This window comes from Equus caballus, chromosome 5 (genome assembly GCF_041296265.1).
Source record: "Equus caballus isolate H_3958 breed thoroughbred chromosome 5, TB-T2T, whole genome shotgun sequence".
In the NCBI taxonomy this organism is placed as follows: Eukaryota; Metazoa; Chordata; class Mammalia; order Perissodactyla; family Equidae; genus Equus; species Equus caballus.
This window is the reverse complement of record NC_091688.1, coordinates 104,463,806-104,483,179: the sequence shown is the minus strand read 5'-3', so window position 1 is coordinate 104,483,179 and position 19,374 is coordinate 104,463,806. Positions and strand designations below refer to the sequence as shown.

Below are 19,374 nucleotides of genomic sequence, written 5' to 3'. Positions count from 1 at the left end.
GAAATTTATATAACGTTATAAATCAATGAAAAATAAAAATATATGTGTTAAGAGGGTATATCTCATGTTAAATATTCTTTCCACAATAAATAAAATTTAAAAATAAATAAACGGCTGTTTGCTAAACCACTAATTTTGTACGTGGCTGTTGTGCAGAAATGGAAAGGTGAGGAGGTTTCAGGGAAACAAAGCCTTAGAGATGGAAATCTGGAATAGATTCTCTAGAGTAGAGACTAGGTGAGGCAACAAGTTACCTCAAATGCAAAGAACGACTTTCTAATGGTCCTTTCTGCAGAAAGAAGGAAAGAACTATCAGTAAGTAGCAATTTCCTCCCTCTTAGAGGTATTCAAGTAGAGTGTGATGATCAAGGGACTCAACCACACAGTGAGCAGCTGAGCAAAGGCCTCCCTAGTCCTGGCACGTGTGGCTTTCCATCCACTTTCAATGCAGTTGGTGGCTGTGTGACCCCATGTGTATTATTTAAGACTCGTGTCAATTGCAAGTGACTTAACCCCAATTCAAACTATCTTAAGCATGAAAGGGATTTGTTGTTCCATGGGGAGAAAACAGCTAGGGACAGAATTTTCAGGCACATGTAGATCTAGGGCTCAAGAGATGCCATAGGTATCTGCATTTCCCATTTATTGACTCTGCTTTCTTTGGAGTTATCTTAAGTCTCAGTCATAGACCCCCTGTGCAAAGGCAAAAATGGCCACAAAAACTCATCTTAACAGATCGCTTGTGAACTGCTGGCGGGAATGTAAGTTGGTGGAGCCACCATGGAAAAGATTATAGAGGTTCCTCGAGAAATTAATAGAACTACCACATGATCCAACAACCCCACTTCTGGGTATAAACCCAAAGGAAACAAGACCATTATCCCAAAGAAATATCTCTACTCCCATGGTCACTGCAGCATTATTCACAATAGCCAAGGTATGGAAGCAACCTAGGTGCCTGTCAACAAGTGGGTGGATCAAGAAAATGTGAAACATATATATAAAATAGAATTTTAGTCAGCCTTAAAAAAAGAAGGAAATCCTGCTATTCACAACAACATAGGTGAACATGGAGGGCACTATGCTAAGTGAAATAAGCCAGACAGAAAAAGCCAAATACCACACAGTATCACTTATATGTGGAATCTGAAAGAAAAGAAGTCAAACTCGTAGAAACAGAGAGTAAAAAAGTGGCTGCCAGGGCTCGGGGGTGGGGAAATAGGGAGAAGTTGAGAAAGGGAACAGACTTTCAGTCTAAGATGAACCAAGTCTGAGGATCTAACCATGACGTGGGACCACAGCTGATAAGACTGTGTCGTGTGACTGAAGTTGCTCAGAGAGTAAAGAAATATTCTCACAGCAAAGTCGGGGGAATAAATATGTGATGTGATGGATGTGTTTATTAACTTGATGGGGGGATCCTTTCACAATATATACGTATATCAATTCATCACGTTGTATACTTTAAATATCTCATACTTTTATTTGGTAATTATACTTCAATAAAGCTGAAAAAAACGAGATTACTCAAAAAAAAATCATCCTAACATCTTAGTGTCTCCACTTACACAGACACTTCTCTTTGTCCTTCATACCCATTCTCCATCCTTGTCCACCCTGCTCAGCACCCTTGGAGGCTCCCACGTGGACTACAACCAGAGAGTCCTGTGTCCTCCAGCTTTCAGCTAGATTGGACCATGGCAGGAGGAGAGAGGAAAGAGAATGAGGGAAGGTGTCCATTCAGCTGGTTCAGACCCTAAAAGGTCACCTTGGATTGCCTGTGTCCATGAGCAAAGTGGGCTATACCACATGATTCTCTCTGTCTGATTACTTATACCTGCTCCTTCCCCTCATTCCTTTGCCAGAGGGAGAAAACTCTTCCACTCTTACTAGCCTTGATACCAAACCATCCTTGGCAGTACTCTTGTGAAAAGTCCCTTTGTACATGGACCTTCCTCGAATCCTCTAATTTGAATGTGCCATCTCTCTCCTGTTGGGACACTGATTGATAGACCAGTGGAAGGAGAACTTCTCTTTCACGATAGTTCCAGCGAAAGTCTCAAGCTGATGCTCACTGGCTTTCATGTCATAGCTTCGGTTGGTCATGTGCTCACCAATGTCTGTGGCCAGAGAAATGCAGTCCCCCCAGAATCACATGGGCTGAGCGTTTGGGAGAGATAATTCCCCAAAGGAAAATCTGGCTGGGCCTGGCTTTTAAAGACAAAACCATCTGATATCTACAAAATCAGGCAAGTCACAAATGTTTGGAATCTCAGCTCACCTATAAGATAATAAGTCATTATCTAAATTGGGTAAATGAATCAGGTTCTTCTTTAAGTTTTCTTATGTCATTAAAATCTATGGTTCTATCTCCAACAACGCACACTGGAAAAACTGAACAAATTTAATTCTATTTCCTGCTCTGCCACCAAATATCCACGTGACCTTGGACAAGTCAGCTATCCTGTGAAATGAGAAGGTTGGACTAAATGATCTCTTGGGTGTATTCTGGATACAAAAATCTCTATGAATCTATGATTATCTCTAAAATTCCAAGCTCTGTTACGGTTGTTGGATTGCAAATATCAGAAACTAAGTGTAACATAAGACTGCCTCCCTCCAAAAATAAATACCAATGTATTGAAAGGATATGAAAAGATGTAGAGTCTAAGGAAAACATGAAGAAGACACTTTGGAAACATAGGAAATGGGGGCCTCTGGGGGGATCCAGGCGGAAGGGGGTCCCTTTAGGCGCAGCTTACACAGTGAATCAGCTCCATTTTTCATCCCTCCGTCATTCCACTCAAGATTCAAATTCCCAGGCGTAAGACTGGAATTGAAAGGCGTGAGCTGCCTTCTCATCTTCTAGTTGGGGCGGCATTGCATCTTGTTGACGTTGCCGCCAGGACACACACCACAGGAGAAGGATGGTTTCCAAAGGAAGAAAGCATGACAGGCAAAACTGCTGATGCCCTTTACATGAGCCCACAGTGGCGTCAGATTGGCTGCAGCGTGCCTGGCTCATATTTCCAGTACGGCTCTGTGTAAATTCCTTTTCAAGTTTTCATAGAATTACACCTGTTGTGCCTAAGTCACACCTGGAATCTTAAAAAGAAGTTTCCAAACTTCAAATACATTGGTTAGGTCACCAAAAGATCTAGAGATTAGAAATGATCATTTTAAAATGAGATTCACTTCTCAGGAACATTGTGAAGCAAAGAACAGTGACTTGGTTTTGTTTTCATTAGACTATTATTTGTCAGCCACGAGCAAATGCTCATAAAATGAGATATTACTTGAATATATGAGTGCAAATTCAAGAACTCCAGCAGAACAAGTGAATAATTCATAAGTGTATGAAATGAACCAAGCCCTCCTTCAGCCACTATCTGTGTGTATAGACACCAACAGCCACGTGACTACACAGTAGTTACCTAATTCCTAACTGAGGCTTCAGTGTCAGCACTGAAATTATGTATCATACCTGCAACTGTTGTAAGGTTTTAGAGTGGAACAAAATTACCATGACGTAGCAACTGTTGGCACCTTTAAGGGGAGTTTAAATATTTGGTGTTGAAATGGACATGTCACAAGGGTCAGCCTTTGCATTAGCAATGTATATCATATGTGCATGGGCCTTATCGTTATGGTTCTTGTTCTCATGAATAAGGAGCTATTTACCTTGTATTCACAAACCTTTACAAAGATTATACTTTTTTTATTTCAGGTAAAAGTTTCATTTTTCTAAATATGCACAGCTTGCACAATTTAGCTAAAGTGTTTCACTAATAAATTAAAATGAATCTAAAATAAAGTGGAAAAAAGCAACTTTGTAGGGAACTACTATTCTGTTACTCTTTCAACCCCAGCTGTGAAAGTCGTAGGCACTTGGCAGACGGCCCCACAGAGGCTGCCCAGGGCCTGGCACCGGCTGGGTACACAGGCGTTCAGCAAATGAGTTAGGAAGAGATGAGTGCATGAATGTCATAACGGTTCACGTGAGCTTTGGGACAGAGTTAAGACTCCTTTTCCAAGCAAGAGAACATCAAGAGATGTTTAGAAGATGCCAAAGGAGACCTAGAAACCCGAGGTGTATTCCCAAGCTGTGGTCCACTCCAGGCCCCACCAGCCAGCGCTTCTCGGCTTAAGCAATTTGTCGTTATAACAAACATCATACCTGATCTAACATCTTCTCAGCACAGTGTGGGAGTGAGTAAGAATGCTGAAATAGAAAACCTTGTCAATACAGAATCCCTCTCCAACGCTACCCTGGGAGAACCTGCTGCCATCTTCACCCTAAAGATGCCTCACGTGGAAAGAGGAAGAGTGGAGATGAGCAAGAACTTGAGTCCCTTCAGTTCTTCACTTTCTCCACAAAGAGGAATCCACCCGCCTTCCCCAAGGAAAGCACCATCAGCAGCAGCAAGGATTCCCTAAGGGCCTGCTGTAGGCAGACACTGCTGTGATGGGACATAAAGATTGAGGCGGCAGGGTTTCTGCTCTCACTGATGGAAATACAGGTTAAAATTAGAGGAAATTACAGAAGCAGCAGTCACTGAAAGCAGGGGCGATAAAGGGAGGCTGTGCAGACAACGTAAGTTGTTAGCTAGATGGTAAAGGTTGAGACAGCTCATAGAAGAGGGCAGAATGGTCAATCATGCAACCGATGAGAACCACAGACTTAGAGTCAGGAATGGGATGGACACTGGACACTGAGTAGACCAGTGCAACTCGAGAAACAGGGCAGGGAAGTAACCGGAAACCAAATCCTGTACTTTTCCTTTAAACTGATTGTTCCTGTTTTTGACCACTCATTAAAATAATCCGAGAACCTTTAAAAAAAACAGACAGTATATGGGCCCCATCCCCCAAGATTCTGATTTAATTGGCCTGGGGTGAGACCCAGGTGTGTGTGTTTGTTTTACTCTTCCTTTTAAACTCTCCAGGTGATTCCAATGTAGATCCAGGGCTGAAAACCACCATTTAGGTCATCAGGATCTACCAGTATTATGCAACTGGCTTCACTTGAAAGCATGCTTTAATACCCCTAAATGCTTTACAATGCAAGTCCCAGGTCATGGGATATAATGCAGATAATATCTCGTGAACCTTGAACAAGCACCATTCTGTTGCTCACTTTGTAGCAAGGCTGAGCAATGAGGCTCTTGCCACATAGAAGGAGAGGGCAGGAGACAACCTCAAACAGCAGCTCTTTTTGAAAAAACATGGTGCCAGAGCCCACGGTCCAGAGATTCTGGCTCCGTGGACTGAGGTCAAGCTCCAGCATCTGCATTTTCAAAGCTCTTCTGGCCACTTTAAGGTTCAGATCTATTCCCAGAACAAAGGGGACACTGAGTTTCCACCCCAAACCAGACCAACTAAATCAGAATTTCACAGGTAGAGCAGGCTGCGTACTTTGTAAAGCTCCCCTATTGACTACAAAGTGCAGCCAAGATTTTTTTTAGATAAAACAGGAATTCCAACGTTTTTTATGTCATGGCACACGTAGAAATTGGCTATTTGTAAGGCACAATGGAATAAACTGGAGGAGGTTTCGTGGCTTGGTATATGGAAACATGGGGCTTGGTTTTAGAACACTCCTTTTCATTATTGCATAATTATGATTTAAAAATTTGAAACTATTATAAATGATTATAAATTTAGAATTTATAGAAAACTTTCAAAATTATTTTCACAAATTATAATGTGAGACTGGAGTTTGTGTTTGACTAAATCTTCGTTATCATATTTTTTATGCTTGATATAACTACATGCAGTCTTTGATCAAGACTTTTAAATTAACTATCTCTTCAAATGTGTAATAATCGATGGGAAAAAGAAATTTTATCTTTTACAAGTAGGTGATCCTAAAAAATCCAAACTACTTTTAAAACTGTTCAGGAATGTGCAACAGTTAAAATAAAGATTCTAAGAGATTTTTTTCACTAACAAAGATAATGTTGAAATTTAGTTTGAAAATGTGAGTTGGTATAGACACCAATCAAACATTCTCAAATCAAGTATTTTAAACAGTGAGGAAACATACTGGGGCTGATGGTTAGACAGGTCATTCTACAGCTTGCTTGACCTCTCAAAGGGCAACAGCCACTCGGAGACAGAAGGACAGACGTAATGGAAGATGGAGACTCTGGAACCTGAAGATGCTGCGCCAGGAGCCTCAGCCAATTCTCCTCCCCCACCTTCCTTGAAGGAGCCCTGAGCTTCTAGAGGACTACACGTCAGCTCCATGGCCAGAACAACAGGCTGCCAAAGGGGAGCTCGATGCCCTAACGCACCTGCTCACCCTCACTCCATCGCCACAGCGGCCCTGCAGGTGTTGGCCATAACACTACAACCCACTCAGGCCAGCCCCAAACATCTGTGGGTTCCAGACAAGAGCACCATATATCTACATACTCGAAATTCACAATCGAGCTGTTAAAGTGTTAAATAAAATGTACTGAATCTCCCTACCTTGAAAAACATATTTTGATAGACACAAAAATCTAAAAATAGATGTAAAGCTATGGTTTTTATATGGCTAGAAATAAGCAAGGTATCAAAGATAACAGAATTTGATTATTTTTGTACATGTCGGCATCTTCAACTGACCAGTGGTAGATGTTTGCTGAGTTCTAAAGTGAAAGCTTACATAATTAATACGTTGCTATGTGCTAATTCCACAAAGTTTATTTTTCTTTCCTTCTTTTGGCAAAATCTGTAGTTAAGCTTTTATAATTAAGATTGTCACATAACTCTGTTCCTTTAATAGTAATGCCAAATTACACAGCCATTTCTGAGTCACTGCAGTCCCAGATCATTTTTCTATTTTCATTTGGAGAAACCTCACTCTTTAGAAGCAGTAGCTACTAAAATTGTCAACAAAATTATCTGAGCAATACTTAGATTTTGAAAGACTTGTGAATTTTAGATATGAATTCGAACATTGTAATGAGATTATATATGACAATATATCAAAGAAAACTTTACAAACTATTTTAGTTTCATTGTATAAATTATCACCGATATCATTATTTTGACCATTTTAAAAACAATATCTAGACCCACATAGTAAGGTAAAGAATGAATATCGCACTTCATGCATATTACCTCTAGACCTACCTATATACAAATTTAAGAGTAATATGAATTTTAACTATTACAAAATGTTCTTCATCTGCCACATGTAACTCTTACAAATACCACACTAACTGATGTGTCTGCAGAACCCCATTAGGAGACAGAGAAGCAAGAACAGGGACCCTCCACATCGCTGGGAAATGATTCTTTATTGAGCAAGATCTATCACATTCAAGCTATCTGAAAAAAACAGTTTGACAAGTTGACTAATTTGCCACTTTTTTCACCTAAGTGCCTCTGCTGTTCAAATATTCCCCACAAACTACATCTTCTGCACAGCAAAAGAAATGATCAGCAAAGTGAAAAAGCAACCCAGAATGGGAGAAAATATTTGCAAACCTCACATCTGATAAGGAGTTAATGTCCAAAATATACAAAGAACCCATACAACTCAATAGCAAAGAAACAAATAATCCAGTTGAAAAATGGGCAGAGGATCTGAATACACATTTTTCCAAAAAGAGTTCAAATGACCAAAAGGTACATAAAAAAGGTGCTCAACATCACTAATCATCAGGGAAATGCAAATCAAAACCACAAGGAGATATCACTTCACATGTTAGAACAGCTGTCATCAAAAAGACAAGAGATAACAAGTGTTGGAGAGGATGCGAAGGAAAGGGAACCCTTGTGCACTGTTGGTGGCATTGCAACGGGTACAGCCATCATGGAAACAGCATGGAGGGTGCCCTAAAAGTTAAAAATAGAACCACCATGAGCTCCAGCAATTTCACTTCTGGGTTTTATCTGAAGGAAATGAAATCACTAACTCTAAAAGATACATGCACCCCTATGTTCATTGCAGTGTTATTCACAATAGCCAAGACATGGAAGCAACCTATGTGCCCAGTGATAGATGAATACATAAAGAAATTGAGGTAAATATATACAATGACTACTATTCAGCCAAAAAAAAGAAGGAAATTCTGCCATTTATGACAACGTGGATGGACTTGATGGCATGATGCTGAGTGAAATAATCAGACAGAGAAAACAAATACTTATGATCTCACTTATGTGTGGAATCTAATAAAAATCAAATTCAGAAAAACAGAGAATAGATTGGTGGTTGCCAGAGTCAGGCGGTGGGGGGTGGGTGAAACGGGTGAACATGGTCAAAAGGTACAAACTTCCAGTCATAAGATGAATAAGTTCTGGGGACTGGGGTACAGCGTGATGACCATAGCTAACAGTACTGTAGTGTATATTTGAAAGTTGCTAAGAGAGTAGACCTTAAAAGCTATCACAAAGAAAATAATATTTGTAACTATGTGAGGTAAAGGATATTAATTAAACTTGTGGTAATCATTTTGCAATACATACATATATCAAATTTTTATGTTGCACACCTTAAACTTATACAATGTTATATGTCAATTATGTCTCAATAAAACTGGGCAAAAAAACAAATATTCTCACATTCTGAAGTGGAGACTATCTTAGATGTTGGCGATGGCACAAACCATAAGACTTTAAAGCATGTTTTGAGGACACACAGCGAGAGTTGTAAAGAAAGTTTTTCCTTGAGGTCTGAAAGATGTTCGTCATGAGAGCAGATGTGTGGGGTTAAAGGTTGTGTGTGTCAGCCCTCAACAGCAGACCCTGAGCAACAGAGGCGCCCAAGTGTTCTTGGATAAATCTGTCATTTTGTGTTTGTGGTATGCACAGCCCTCCGACACAAAGCCCAGAGGGGGAGCCCTATGACTTGGGTCTAAAGGTGGCACTAAATCTGTTCATGAAAGCTCAGAGCTCGCTGTCTGGGCAATATGGAGGGAGAGGGCACTTTGGTGGAAGGACTGTGGAAATAAGAAGGAGGTGAGAGGTACGAGAATCAGGGGTGGAAGGTCTGTGTCTTTGTACATATGAGTGTAGGCCCAGCAAGTTTTAATTTCTTATGATTTAAGAGACGTGAGGAAGTTACAGCAGCAAGATGGCCGAATAGGAAGCCCCAGACCTTGTTCCTGTTTAACAACAACATGTAGGGTCCAAAAAGCCTTTACGAGAACTCCAGAAATCAGTGAGGAAGTCTTAGTTCTCCAGGCAATTTCAAAGCCAAGCACAGCTACATTGAAACAGGTAAGAAAAGTCGTTTCATTTCAACCACAGCAGCCCCTTGCCCGAGATGGCACAGCTTCTGATCAAGAGGAAAAGTCCAACTTGCAGCATCTCCCTTGAGAGGGAAAGTAAGGAGTGGAATGTGCGCCCAACATGCCAGCTTTGTGGGGGACTGTCGGAGGGACTGGTTTCTGTCTTGCTTGAGTCGGAATGCTTATGCAGCCAGCATACCTTGGATACCTGGGGACCGCAGGGAACAAAAGGGATCTCAGTTCCTTGTGGCAGCTCCAGAGAACTTGTAATACCACAGACAGACACCCAACCGGCCTGATTGGTGCAGGTCTTCCCCTGTACAAGGCAGGCTATAAAGAGGGGGAGAGGAGGCTGTGTTTTCAAATATGCAAATCCCAACACAAGGCCCGTGAAGAGACATGGAAATACAGCCCCATCAAAGGAAGAAAATAAATCTCCAGGAACCAACCCTAAAGAAGCAGAGGTACACAAATTACCCAACAAAAATTTCAAATAGCCATCAAAAAGATGCTCAACAAGCTCAGGAAAATGATGCATGAACAAAATGAGAGTATCAACAGAGAGATAGAAAGTTTAAATAAGAACAAACAAATTTGGGGGCTGAAGAACACAATAACTGAATTGAAAAATTCACTAGAGGGTTCAACATCAGCCTTGATCAAGCAGAAGAAGGAATCAGTGAAGCTGAAGACAAGTCATTTGAAATTATCCAGTCAGATGAGTGAAAGAAAAAAACAAATGAAAAAGAGTGAATAAAGCTTAAGAGGTTTGTGGGACAACCTCAAGTGGACCCATATATGCATATAAGTCCCAGAAGAGGAAAAGAAAAAAGTGAAAGAAAATTTATTAGAAGAAATAATGGCAAAAACTTTCCAAATCTAGAGAAGGAAGTGGACATCAAGGTTCAAGAAGTCCAACTGATCTCAGCTAGGATGAACCCAAAGAAATCCACACAGAGATGCATTATAATCAAATTGTCAATTTTGGTGGGGGGAGGGGGAGATTAGCCCTGAGCTAACATCTTCCACCAACCCTCCTCTTTTTGCTGAAGAAGACTGGCCCTGACCTAACATCCATGCCCAGCTTCCTCTATTTTATATGTGGGATGTCTGCCACAGCATGGCTTGCCAAGTGGTATATAGGTCCGCTCCCAGGATCCAAACCGGTGAACCCCAGGCCTCCAAAGCGGAGTGCACAAACTTTGCTGCACCACCAGGCCAGCCCTGACAAAGAGATAATTTTGACAGCAGCAAGAGAAAAGTGAATCATCATGAACAAGGGAGCCCCTTTAAGACTATCAGCATCTTTCAAAGCAGAAACTTTGCAGGCCAGAAAGCGGTGGGATGATATAGTCAAAGTCCTCGGGGAGGAAACCTGCCAACCAAGAATAATATGTTCAGGAAAACTCTCATTCAAAAAAGAAGAAAAAATTAAGACTTTCCCAGATAAACAAAAGCTGAGGGAGTTCATCCCCACTAGACCTGCCTTATAAGAAATGCTAAGAGGAGTCCTTCAGAAAGGATTCTAGACAACAACATGATGGTATAGGAAAGTATAAAGCTCTCTGGTGAAGGTAAATATGCATAAAAATACAGAATACCATACTACTATAAAGGTGACGGTAAATCATTTTTAATTATGGTACAGGAGTTAAAAGACAAAAGTATAAAAATAATTGTAACTATGAAAATGTGTTTATATTGTGATACACAATATAAAAAGATGTAATTTGTGACATCAATAATGCAAAGTGTGGGGGAGCAAAAGAATAGAGTTTTCATATGTGATTGAAGTTAAGTTGTTAGCAACTTAAAATAAATTGTCATCACTGCAAGATGTTTTACGTAAGCCCCATGATGGCCACAAAGAAAATATCTATAGAAGATACGCAAAAGAAAATGAGACAAGAATCAAAGCATGTCTCTACAATAAAATCAATAAACACAAAGGAAGACAGCTAAAGAGGAAAAGAGGGACAAAAAGCTCAAGATAGATAGAAAAAAATTAGCAAAATGACAATAGTAAGCTCTTCCTTATCAATATTTATTTTACATGTAAATGGATTAAACTCCCCAATCAAAAACCAGAGTGGCTAAATGAATTTTAAAAAATAAAACAGGCTCCAACTATATGCTATCTACAAGAGAATTAATTTAGACTTAAAGACACACGTAGGCTGAAAGTAAACAAATAGAAAAACACATTCCATGCTAACAGCAACCAAAAGAAAGCAGGTGTGGCCATAGCTATACCAGAAAGTAGACTTTAAGTTAAAAACTGTCACAAGAGACAAAGAAGGGTATTATATAATGATAAAAAGGTCAACTCACCAGGAAGATGTAATTATTAAACATATATGCACCCAACGTCAGAGCACTCAAATACATGAAGCAAACATTGACAGACATGGAGGAAGAAATAGACAGCAGAACAGTAATAAATGGAGATTTCAAAATTCCAATTTAAATAACAGAAAGAACATCCAGACAAAGATCAAAAAGGAAATGGAGGACTTGAACAACGCTGTAGGCCAAATGGACTTGTAGACAGACATAGACAGAACATTCCAACCAATGACAATGGAATACACATTCTTCTCAAGTGCACGCAGAAGATATATCACATAGTAGGTCACAAAACAAGTCTTAAGAAATTTAAGAAGATTAAAACCATAATACATATCGTTTCTGACCACATGGAATGTAACTAAAAATCAATAGCAGAAGGAAAACTGGAAAAAATCACAAATATATGGAAATTAACCAACACATTCTTGAACAACCAATGGGTCAAAGAAGAAATCAAAAGCAAAATTAGAAATTATCTTGAGACAAACAAAAGTGAGAAAACAACATGTCAAAACTTATGGGAAGCAGCATTAAGAGGGAAGTTTATAATGTTAAATGCCTATATGCAAAAAAGAAGAAATCTCAAATAACCTAACTTTACACCTCAATGAGCTAGAAAAGAAGAATAGACTAAGCCCAAAGTTAAGAGATGGAAGGAAATAGTAAAAATTAAAGCAGAAATAAATGAAATAGAAATTAGAAAAACAACAGAAAAAAATCAAGAAAACTGAGTTGGGTTTTTGAAAAAGTCAACAAAATTTACAAAGCTTTAGCTAAACTAAGAAAAAAGAACTAAAGTAAAATCAGAAACGAAAAAGAAGGCCTTACAACTGATGCTATGGAAATAAAAAGGATCACAAAACACTACTATGAACAATTATATGTCAACAAATTGGACAACCTAGCAGAAATGGGTAAATTCCTAGAATCATACAACCTACAAAGACTGAATCATGAAGAAATAGAAAATCTGAACAGACCTATAACTAGTAGGAATGTCAAATCAGTAATCAAAATCTTCCAATGGAGAAAAGTCCAGGACCACATGGCTTCACTGGAGAAGTCTACCAAACATTCAAAGAAAAATTAGTTCCAATTTTCTTCAAACGCTTCCAAAATATGGAAGAGGAGGGAAGACTTCCAAGCTCATTTTATGAGGGCAGCGCTATCCTGACATGAAAGACAAAGATATTACAAGAAAAGAAAACTACAGGCCCACATCCCTGTTGAATATAGATGCAAAAATCCTCAATAATATGGTAGCAAACCAAAGTTAGAGTGTATTAGGAGGATTATACACCATGACCAAGCGGGATTTATCCTTGGGATGCTAGGATGATCCAACATACAAAAACCAATAGGAAATCACACATTAAGACAGCAATGATAAAAATCACATGATCATCTCAATGGGTGAAGAAAAAGCATTGACAAAATTCAATGTGCTTTCATGATAAAAACTCTCAACAAACTAGAAATAGAAGGAAATTACCTCAGCATAATAAAGGCCATGTATGAAAAACCTGCAGCTAACATCATACTTAACAGTGAAAAACTGAGAGTTTTTCCTCTAAGATCACGAACAAGACAAAGATACCCAGTCTTACCACTTCCATCTGACATAGTCGTGGAAGTCCTAGCCAGAGCGATTAGGCAAGAAAACGAAATAAAAGGCATCCAAATCAGGAAGGAAGAAGTAATACTGTATGTTTGCAGATGACATGATCTTATATGTTGAAAATCCTGAAGATTCCAGACACACACGCAAAAAAAAATGGTTAAGCTAATAAATTCAGCAAAGTTTCAGGATACAAAATCAACATATGAAAATCAGTTGTGTTTTTATACACTAAAAATGAACAATCTGAAAAGGAAATTAAGAAAACAATCCCATTTATAGTAGGATCAGTAAGAATGAAATACTTAGTAATAAACCTAACTATGGAGGTGAAAAACTTACACACTGAGAACTACAAAACATTGCTGAAAGAAATTTAAAAAGACGTAAAGAAATAGAAAGAGATCCCAAGCTCATAATTTGGAGACTTAATATTGTTAAAATAGTCATATTACCCAGAGCAATCTACAGATTCAATGCAAGCCCTATCAAAATCCCAATGGCATTTTTTGCAAAAATAGAAAAACAATAATCCTAAAATACGTATAAAACCACAAAGGGCCCCAAATAACCAAAATAATCTTGAGACAGCAGAACAAAGCTGGAGGCTCCACACTTTATGACCTCAAAACATATTACACAGTGTTACTACAGTAATTGAAACAGCATGGCACTGGCATAAGGACATGTAATGTAGACCAATGGAACAGAACACAGAGCCCAGGAATGAGAAATCCATGCATACGTGATCATATGACCTTTGACAAAGGTGCCAAAACTCCACAACGGGGAAAGGACAGCCTCTTCAACAAACAGAGGCGGGGTACCTGGACATTTACATGCAAAAGAATGAAGCTGGACTCTTATCTGATACCATATAAAAAACATCTTTAGGGGGCTGGCCTGGTGGCATAGTGGTTAAGTTCATGCACTCCACCTCGGTGGCCCAGGGTTCACAGGTTTGGATCCCGGGCACAGACCTGTGCACCACTCACAAAGCCATGCTGTGTCAGTGTCCCACATACAAAATAGAGGAAGATTGGCCAGATGTTAGCTCAGGGCCAATCATCCTCATCAAACAAAATAAATAAATAACTCAACGTGGATTAAAGACTTAAATGTAAGACCTGAAACTATAAAACCCCTAAAAGAAAACATAAGAGGAAAGCTTGATAACATTTCTTAGATGTGATAACAAAACACAGGCAACAAAAGCAAAAAGAGACAAATGAGACTACATCAAACTAAAAAGCTTCTTGCACAGCAAAGGCAGTAATCAACAGAGTTAAAAGGCAACCTAGAGATGGGAAAAAACATTTGAAGCCATGTATCTTATAAGAGGATAATATCCAAAATATATGCAAATATATCCTACAACTCAATAACAAAAACAAGTAACCTGATTAAAAAATGGGCAAAGGACTTGAATAGACAAAGACACACAAATGGCCAACATCTCTGTGAAAAGACACTCCACATCACTAACCATCAGGGAAATGCCAATCAAAACCACAATGGGATAGCACCTCACACTTACTAGGATGACCATTATTTTTAAAAAAGCAAAAAAAAAAAACAAAAACAGAAAGTAACTGATGAGGATGTGGAGAAATCGAGGCCCTTGTGCCCATTGGCAGGAATGTACAGTGACACAGCTGCCACAGAAAACAGAACAGAGTTTCCTCAAAAAATTAAAACTGGGACTATCCATGATCCAGCAACTCCACTCCTGGGAATTTATCTAAAAGAACTGAAATGAGGATCTTGAAGAGATATCTGCACTTCCATGTTCATTGCAGCATTTTTCATAATAGCCAAGAAGTGGAAACAGCCTAAACATCCAGCAAAGACGAGCAGATAAGGAAAATATGCTAGACACATACAATGAAATAGTACGCGGCCTTAAAGAGGAAGGAAATTCTGCCATATGCTTCATGGACGATCCTTGAGGACACTGTGCTGAGAGAAATAAGCCAGTCACAAAGGACAAGCACTGAGTGATTCCACTCCCATGAGGTCTCTACAATAGTCCAATTCTTAGAAGCGGAAGGGTAGAATGGGGTCACCAGGGGCCGGGAGAGGGAAAATGAGGAGTTGCTGTTCAATAGGTACAGAGATTCCGTCGTGCAAGATGAAGCAGTCCTAGGGGTCTGCTGTGCAACAATGTGCAGAGAGTTAACCACACTCTGCTGTACACTTAATGCACTGCTGGGAATGTGGACTTCACGTTGCATGTTTTTACCACAATAAAAATGAAAAAAGAGAGGGACAGCAGCCACACTCTGGAAGCAGTCAATGATCTAGACGTAGACAATCTAAACTGTCCAGTCCAGTGGCTTTGAAACTTTAATTAATGTTGGAATCATTCTTCACACAGAATTTTCCAGTAAACTCAAGAAAGAAACTATAAAATAACCATGTGTGTCGAATTGCGTTGGAGGGCGGGATCCAGATTTCGGACAGCACACAGTCACTGAGACCGCTCTCTTTCAACCCAATGCCCGGAAACCCCCAATCTAACCTAAACTCTCCTCATTTTAGACAAAGAACCCGAGGCCCCCGGAGGAAAGGAACTCACCCTCCAGCGTGCAGGGAGCTGGTGTTGTGGCCCCGGCCAGGGCCCGAGTCTCCTGCTTCCCAGCTTCGTGTTCTTGTGTTCTCGTCCAGCTTCTCACGACTGACCTGGGAACCATGCAGCAAACCACAGGAGGCAACAGAGACGAAGGTTCAGCGGTGGACTGTGGAGGGACGGGCAGCTTTGAAGAGCAATCACCAGTCGACACAGATTTCCGATTCCAACGGTTTTTAAAAACCTGTTTGTGTCTGTTACAGAAATATCTCTCCATTAAAGGAATCTTTGAAATTGCAGAGAAGCAGAAAAAGGAGAAAACTTTATAAACACACCAATTGTACACACAACCGTTAGCGCTTGACTGTGTTTTCTTTTTGCCTTTTAATGAGTAGATTGTTGAGTTGTCACTGAACTGTGCTCATTCTGTATGTTCAATTTTGTATCCTGCCTAATTCACAATATTATAATGTAAGCATTTTCCATTTGTGAACAACATTGCCTTTCATGGGCACATAACACGCTTTGAAGGAGTTGTGCCATGCAGAAGATTTTTTTCTAATCTTTTCACTATTTCAAATAATGCTAAAATGAGCACATATCTGTGTATGTAATGACTGATCCACATTTACAGTGGTGTACCAAGGTGAAATTATGGAATTAAAGAATTTGAAGATTTTTAAGATTTTGGTACATAGTTCTATATCACTTACAACATTTTCTTATTTATACATAATTACATAAACATTGTTTTAGAATTTTGGAAATAGAAAGTATAGATAAATAACACTATTTACCATTATCCCCTCAACTCAGAGATAATCAACTACTGAATCTCCTGGCATATTCCTTCCCCGTCTTTCTGAAAATATGTATATAAACAGGCACAATGACCACACTGAGACCATTGTGCGTGGGTTTGGTTTTTGGTAGAATAGTTTGTGAGCATATTTCCATGTCAATAAATAATACTTGATAACCAAACAGACTTTATTTATTAATCACAACCTTTTATCCCAGTCACACAGCCAAACTCACTCCTGCTGCCCTCTCCCAGCACAGCCCCAGCATCCAATTTAGGACAGTTCTGCTGGGCCGTCCCAGCTCCAGGGTCTTCTGTAGGATTAGCTGGGCCTTTGTCGGATTCCTCCCTCTTCCTAGTCCTCCTGTCGCTGCCCTGCAGGGGTTGATCCCAACAGTCACCCAATAAAGGTCTTGCACCCAAATCTCACACGTTTCCGGAACCCACCTGGGACTGGTCCTTGGCTCTCCCATTAATCCCATGAGGGGACTGTGCCCCTATTTCTGTCTGTGAACTTGAGGGACGCCCAGGGACCCACATGACATGCTGGTCCTTGGCTTTCCCACTGATCCCATGACGGGACTGTGCCCCCATATCTGTCTGTGAACTTGAGGGACGCCCAGGGACCCACATGACATGCTGGTCCTTGGCTTTCCCACTGATCCCATGACGGGACTGTGCCCCCATATCTGTCTGTGAACTTGAGGGACACACAGGGACCCACCTGCCAGGTGTGTGACACAGTCGGCAGAGGACACAATGGCAGCGTCTCGTGTGCCTCTGAATCCAGCTGAGCACAGAATTCAGGACACAGCTCTTCACACACCGTGAAGCCAGAGGCACGGTGGACACTGCCCTTGGGGTCTCTGGGTGGAGCCCTGTCTGCCACGAACTTGCTGGGTGACTCCTGGAAATTCTCTCTGTTGGGGTTCATTTTCTTAATCTACAAAATGAGAGGCTTTGTCACGTTCCTTCCTTCCACTTTAAATGAATTTATGTGATCTCTGCTCTGAGAAGAGAAAGAAAGGTCATTTTTGGAAAAGTCAGTCTCTCATCCACCGTGGACCGAAAGCATACATTACATGCCCGACCATCCGTGACTCTGTGGAGCGCCCTCCACAGGCCTTGCCTGCAGAAACGGTGCTGTGGGGTTGGCTGACAGGGAGCCACAGCCAGGCAGCCCCTCTGGATGCGACACAGCGCGTATCCACAAACAAGAAGCCTGAGGGAAGGTCCCTCTACATTCACAAGGTTCCGAGTATTCGGGTAACAGAAACCCACATATATTGAGCACCTGCCAAGTTCCTGCACCTGACTGTGGTCCTTTCAGGTATGTTAGTCCATTCGATTCTGACAACCCTCCATGAGAGTCAGTCACCGCCATCTCCACCCTCCAAACGAGGCCTGCAGCGGGCAGGGGACCATCCAGAGTCAGCCGCCGAGAATGTGGAAGGACGCAGACTAGGACCCACCGTGGCCCCATCACCCTGAGTGCAAGGGCCTGCTCCTTGAGGGCGGGTCCAGGTCTTTCTTATCTGTATCCTGAGCACTAACACAGTGGGAAGCACCTGTTACTAAGTGCATGTTTATGACATTAATTAATTACGACCTCCTGACTTCTCTTGCAATCTCCATTCTCTACCACACAATCGGCCGTCTACGTCACCTCTGAATTCCTGCAAAAATTATCAGTCTTGAGACAGACAGAAGACAGCCCCAAATAACAAAGACGTCGCTTATTACAGTCTCCCCACTCATACGGTGACACCGCCATCAGCCCCCTTTGGGACTGAATTGCTGGCTAACTGGCCTCGGCACTGCCCACATGCATGAGGTTGGCTCATTGGATCAGCCAAGCAACAGCGCCCGTTGACTGTTCCTAAAACCCATGACACTCTGGAAGCCGTGATGTTCTAGGATGGTGGAAACACACCTGTCTTGTCATTTTTAACCATGCCCACAAAAAGCATCCCAAGGATATCTGATCATTCAGTTAGATAAATGAGGCCAACGTACACGCAGCTGCCTGGGAGGTTATCACACGCAATGACACACTTTACACACCCCATGAGGCTGTATCCAGATTCACCAGCAACCTTCCACACAACTTTAACAAGATATCCGGATGCTGTGTGGGTGTGCACACACACGTGTGTGAGTGCAAGTGTGCATGAGTGTGTGTGCTTAAGTGCGTGTGTATTTGTGAGTATGCATGGAGGTGTGTTTGTGGGGATGGGGGTGTTTGTGCGTGCGTGTGTATTTGTGAGTGCATTGTGCGTCTGGGTGGGTGAGTATTTGTGTGTGTTGGTGTGTGTTTGTGAGTGCATTCTGTGAGCGTGGGTGAGTAGGTGTGTTTGTGAGTGCATATTTGTGAGTGTGTGTGTGTGGGTGGGTGTTTGTGAGTGCGTGTGTATTTGTGAGTCCATTGTGTGGGTGGGTATTTGTGCATGTTGATGTGTGTTTGTGAGTGTGTGTGTATTTGTGAGTGCATTGTGTGAGTGTGGGTGAGTGGGTGTGTTTGTGAGTGCGTTGTGTGAGTGTGGGTGTATGTTTGCGAGTGCAAGTGTATTTGTGATTGCATTGTGTGTGGGGGTGGGGGGAGGGGGGTGAGTGCATATATATTTGTGAGTGCACTGTGTGTGGGTGAGTATTTGTGAGTCGTGTATTTGTGAGTGTATTGTATGAGTATGAGTGCATGTGTGTATTTGAAAGTGCACTGTGTGAGTGTGGGTGGGTTGTGTGAGTACATGTGTGTATTTGTGAGTACACTGTATATTTGTGAGTGCATTGTATGAGTGTGTGTATGTGC

The 19,374-nt window shown here is 41.0% G+C and overlaps 1 long non-coding RNA gene across 1 annotated transcript in view; it reads right to left on the bottom strand.

Annotated features, from left to right (window-relative positions):
• Positions 1-19,374, bottom strand: part of LOC111773637 (uncharacterized) — a 52,359-nt gene that overhangs the window by 23,520 nt on the left and 9,465 nt on the right. Inside the window, exons 3-4 of the long non-coding RNA XR_002808344.2 lie at positions 17,290-17,508; positions 15,773-16,017 (exon numbers count right to left, since the gene is read on the bottom strand). This is a non-coding gene — a long non-coding RNA (uncharacterized lncRNA). The remainder of the gene's footprint in view (positions 1-15,772; positions 16,018-17,289; positions 17,509-19,374) is intronic.